This window comes from Dipodomys ordii, unplaced genomic scaffold, assembly GCF_000151885.1.
Source record: "Dipodomys ordii isolate 6190 unplaced genomic scaffold, Dord_2.0 Scaffold5, whole genome shotgun sequence".
NCBI classification, from domain to species: Eukaryota; Metazoa; Chordata; class Mammalia; order Rodentia; family Heteromyidae; genus Dipodomys; species Dipodomys ordii.
Genome location: NW_012267221.1, coordinates 20,479,056 through 20,484,461, shown reverse-complemented (window position 1 = coordinate 20,484,461; position 5,406 = coordinate 20,479,056). Strand labels below are relative to the sequence as shown.

Genomic DNA, 5,406 nt, shown 5'->3' with positions numbered 1-5,406 from the left:
GGAGCCCCGCCACGAGCCCTGCGGGGGCTGCGCGGAACGGAAGGCGCCGCCGGCTCTTCCGGACCTGTTCACTGGCCTCCGGGAGGCTCACCTGCAAGGCCCCGGTTCCGCGGACGAGGCGTGCACAGGTTCCGTAACGACGACGGAAATGCCTCCACTTCCTGGCGCAGTCGGCGGGCCTGACGCGCTCAAAGATGGGGTCCTCCCGGCAGCCCTTGCGGACCGAGAGGGCGGGGCCAGGGCGGGCCGGAGCCGACGTAGCGCGCTGCGCCTGCGCCGTGAGCACAGGCTCCCACGACCCGTGGAGTCCCGCCCTCACTCGGAGAAGATTGGGTGGAAATCTCCCGCAGGATGGTGCGGGGATAGTTGGTAACGTGCAGTGCGTTAGGATAAACATTTTTTTAAAAAGTATCCCTGGGGCATTTGCGCCCCACCCCCACCCTTTCTTCGGATCTCCATTACACACGTAAGGGAAAACATTGAGACATTTGCCCGTGGCTCACGCCTGCAATCCTCTCCTCTGGAGGCTGAGATCGGAGGCTCGCCGATCAAGGCCAGCCCAAGATGAAAAGCCCGTGACACTCTTTTGGTGTTGATGTTGGTGGTCGTCGTGGGGCTCAAACTCAGAGCCTGGGAGTTGTCTCTTTCGCTCAAGCCTAGTCTGCTACCACTTTGAGCCACAGCGCCGACTTCCGATTTTCTGGTGGTTAATTAGAGAACAAAGTCTTACAGACTTCCCTGCCTGGGCTGGCTTCGATCTGAGATCCTTGAGGCAGAGAAGCTAGGATTACAGGCGTGAGCCACCAGCTGGTGACGCTCTTTATCTACAGTTACCAAAAAGCCAGAATTAGAGTTGCAGTTCAAGTGATAGAACGCTAGCACTGAGCACAAAAGCTCCGGGACAGTGCCCAGGCCTGTCATTTAACAGCTATCTATATACATATGACACGACTGTATATCCTCGAAGTAGCGATAAGTGAACCGCGGTATAGTAAGGGACGAATCTAGCACTGCAACTTTGCAGATTTTCCCTTGGGGGGGAGTGATAGGTGAGGGAATCACTGCATACATACACAAGTATACACACATATGTATAAAAATAATATATTTAAGCTACATCGTGTTGTATCAGTTCTTAAGCACACACACAAACAGGTGACTTTTATTTATTTTTGAGTTTTAGAGACAGGGTCTTTAAAGTCCCAGACTGGCCTCTAACAGGTGATCCTCTTGCTTCTGACCTCCCAAGACCTGGGATTACAGATAAAAGTTTTAAAAGACAAAGTTTCATAGAATCCTAGAGTTGAGAAAACAATAGAATGGTATATTTAAGAGCTGGGTCTCTGGGGGTCTGGGAAGGTGGCTCAGTGGTAGAGCGCTTGCCTTGCATGCCTGAGGGCCCTGGGTTCTACTCCTCAGTACCACATAAGCAAAAAGAAAAAAGCCGGAAGTGGGCGCTGTGGCTCAAGTGGTAGAGCACTAGCCTTGAGCTGAAGAGCTGAGAGACAGCACTCAGGCCCAAGTTCAGGCCCCACGACCGGACCCCCCTCCCAAAAAAAAGAGCTGGGTCTCTGGAACTAGATGACTGCATCTAAATAATGGTTCTTCTAAGTGCAAATTTGACCATTGGCAAATTATTCCACTGCTATATCCCTTATATATAAAGTAGGGCCAGTGATAACTATCACCTTTAAATCCAGTTCTGAGCATTAAATGTGATACAATACGTGCATTTGTGTGGAATGTAACTGTAAAGTGAGCACCACATTTTGGTTTTAAAACAAATGGAAAATATTACCTTAGAAAATAAAAAACTAGGGACTGGGAAGGTGGCTCAGTGGTAGAGTGCTTGCTTGCCTTGCATGCATGAGGCCCTGGGTTCAATTCCTCAGCACCACATAAGCAAAAAGAAAAAAGCCGGAAGTGGCGCTGTGACTCAAGTGGTAGAGTGCTAGCCTTGAACTGAAGAGCTGAGGGATAGCACCCAGGCCCAGAGTTCAGGCCCCACGACCGGACCCAAAAACAAAATTAAAAACAAAAACAAAATGAAAAACTATCTAGTATAGAAACCTGTTATTGTCTCTGCTAGAGCCATTCCCTATTAGTATACATTTTTGCAGTGATTGTAATCATTTAAAACATTTCCAAATAGGGCTGGAAATAGGGCTTAGTGGTAGAGTGCTTGTCCTGCATGCTTGAGGCCTTGTGTTCAATTTGTCAACACCACATAAGCAGAAAAACCCGGAAGTGATGCTGTGTGAGCGCCCAGGCCCAGAGTTCAGGCCCCACAACAGACAACAACAACAACAAAAAATCCAAAACTTTCCTGTAGTGGCACTTCAACTTTCTTGAAATTTAAATTTTTTATTGGTGAAATGACCTATTAAATTATTTAAGAGGTTGATATTTTTTGGCAGTCTTAAAACAGATAAATAAAATTGAATACAGACATTGATTTGGGCCAAGGAGAAACAAATTTAGCTGGATACTAGTGGCTCATGTCTGTAATCATAGCTATTCAGAATGCTGAGCCCCAAAGGATCACAGTTTGAAGCCAACCTGGGCAAAAAAAAAGTCTGCGAGGTGGTGGAGGTGTGGCTCAAGGATAACAGCACTTCTTGTTCTTCTTTTTGTTGTTGTTGTTGTTGGTGGTGGTGGTGGTAGTCATGGGGCTTGAACTCTGGGCCTGGGTGCTGTCCCTCAGCCCTTCAGCTCAAGGCGAGAGTGTTCTACCACTTGGACCGCAGCACCACTTCTGGTTTTCTCGTGGTTAATTAGGGATGAGTCTCATGGACTTTCCTGCCTGGGTTGGCTTTGAACCATGATCCTCAGATCTCAGCTTTCTGAGTAGCTAGGATTACAGGCATGAGCCACAGGCGCCTGGCTAAGAGCTACTTCTTGGGAAAGAACAAGGCCCTGAATTCAAACCCCAGTACTGTGGCCCCTCAGGAAAAAAAAAAAGTCTGAAAGAATCCATCTCCAAAATAATCAGCAATCTGTGCCTCTAGCATGGCTTAAGTGGTAGAACACCAGCTGAGCAAGTATGAGGCCCTGAGTTTAAATCCTGCTGTGAGGAGAAAAAGAGAGAACACGTAATAGTGTTATATTCAGTTACTTTAGGTTTAAATTAGTTAGGTTTTCTTTTGTTCTGTCAGTGAAGACTTTTCTGTTCCCAGCTAGAGGCAGACACTGACCAAGTCAGTGAGAATATATTTAACAGAACTTAGTATAGGAATGTCAGGGAACTCCTGAAACAGATTGGGAGGAACGGAACTCTCCTTGGGAAGCTAGGACAGAAGTTAAACATTGTTAAATATTGTTAAAGTTCTGTTACTGATAAGTTTTGTAGCAAGCACCCTTTGGAAGGTTTACTCTTTTTCTTTTAAATGTGCTGAAATGTTCCCAGAAGGGAGGCTTACCTCCTTAATTGAAAGCTGCTAGACCTTTAGCTGGGCCCTGACTGTCTTAAACTAAAGACCACTCAGCAGACCGAGCACGGGTGGCTCACTCCTGTAATCCTAGCTACTCAGGAGGCTGAGATCTGAGGATTGCAGTTCAAAGCTAGCCAGGGCAAGAAAGTCTATGAGACTTCTATCTCTAATTAACCACCAGAAAACCATAAGTGATTCTGTGGCTCGAGTGGTGCAGCACTTGCCTTGAGCTGAAAAGCATAGGGACAGAGCCCAAGCTCCCCAACCGACCAAAAAAAAAAAAGATTACTCACCAGCACATGCTAACACCCGAAGTATGACTCCACTTCCAGAAGACTCCATCCCAGCAAGCAATTTGTATTGGTGTTTGGCTCAATAGAAGAACTGTGATTGATGTAGACACAATTCTATATTTGCATAATGGGCTATGCTATAATTATTACACAGTCCTTCATTTGCATAGCAGATTGGTACAACATTACATGACTGTTCCAGTAGGTACAGAAATGCTTATCTCTTCTCACTTCCAGCTAACAAAGCAGTCTTCTATACTAATTTTGTGAACAGCTGAGGGACACCCCCTCCCTCATAGCGACCCAATTAAGACATTCTTTCCAGCAGTCCAGCCTACTGTTTCTGAGCATAGGTGGCCGGGAGGAAGCCAGTAAGCTGAGCAGTGGCTGGCAACAGAGAATACAAGGCTAGTAGCTGGTTGAAATTAGCTGTGGGAGAGACCCTGCCGTGCAGGAGCTGTAACTAGTACAGACTGGGACTCTGTGCCACAGCTCTAGCTGTCAAAGGCCCAAGGCTGATTGCCCATGCCCACTGTTACCCATTCTGCTGCCTGCAAATACCTGCAAGGACACAGAATAACTGGAGGAGTTTCTCACCTACTCACTATTTCCATCTGGTTAGAGCAAAAGATCCCCCCTCCCCTCCCCAGCCAGCTGGTTTATAGCACTCCCACTCATCCATTAAACAAACTGTTGATTACATATCTATTAAAGACCTGATATGTAGCTTGAGGTTAGAACAGAGAGAAGACCCAGACTGCCTACCAACAAACCACATAAACAAATGCAACTTCTTTGTGCTTGACAAGTACTACTGAAAGTAAGGTTTATTACCAGAAACCAGCTTCCTCAGGAACATTTAGTTCCCTTGGTCTCCACTGACTTGGCCTTCAGGAGCCAACCTCCATTCAGCCACATCTTTTCAGGGGGAAATGCAGTTCTGGCAACATATAAGGAAGCTTCATATTTCAGTTAGAGCAACGAGGAGAAGACATAATTTGGTAGATCAATATACTCAAGAGCCATCTTTCTCAGTATACTTTGATAGAATCATTTTAGCAAATCGATAATACATACTAATCTTTAAAATATGCATAGCCAATAGCCCAGCAATACTGAAATATCTTCTAGGGAAATGTTCCAGTCTGTACACAAGAAAACATATTGAAGAATATTCATAGCAGCCTGATATATAAATGCAGTAAACTGAAAATCAACCAAATGTTCACCACAAAAAAGGGTAAATAATGGTAGAATTAGACAATAAAATACTATCCAGTAATAAACTTGGAACTGGTAGCTCCTGCCTGTAATGCTAACAACTCAGGAGCCTGAGATCTGAGGATCATATTTCAAAACCAGCACAGAGCAGGAAAGTCCATGAGACTCTTATCTCCAATTAACCAGAATAAAAACCCAACAGAACAAAACACCCTAAGGTATAGCACCAAGGCTCTGAGTTCTAGCCACAGAACCAGTGTGTACACACACACACACACACAAACAGGTTTGCATGTACTGATATTGATAAAACATAAGCTAAGGGGGAAAATGGCTTCAGAAGAAATAATAGCAGCACCTCAAGTCCCTTTGATAATGGAGATTCCAATTTACATTTTGTTGGACTTTTCATGCCTGGGCTGGCTTTGAACCGTAATCCTCAGATCTTCTTCTTCCTCCCC

At 45.5% G+C, this 5,406-nt stretch overlaps 1 protein-coding gene across 1 annotated transcript in view; it reads right to left on the bottom strand.

The window, feature by feature from the left end:
* Ssb (Sjogren syndrome antigen B (autoantigen La)) overlaps positions 1–206 on the bottom strand; it is a 16,029-nt gene extending 15,823 nt beyond the window's left edge. The window contains exon 1 of the mRNA XM_013029280.1: positions 92–206. The gene's annotated coding sequence lies outside the window, so the exon portion shown is untranslated. The remainder of the gene's footprint in view (positions 1–91) is intronic.
* Between the last annotated feature and the right edge of the window lie 5,200 nt (positions 207–5,406).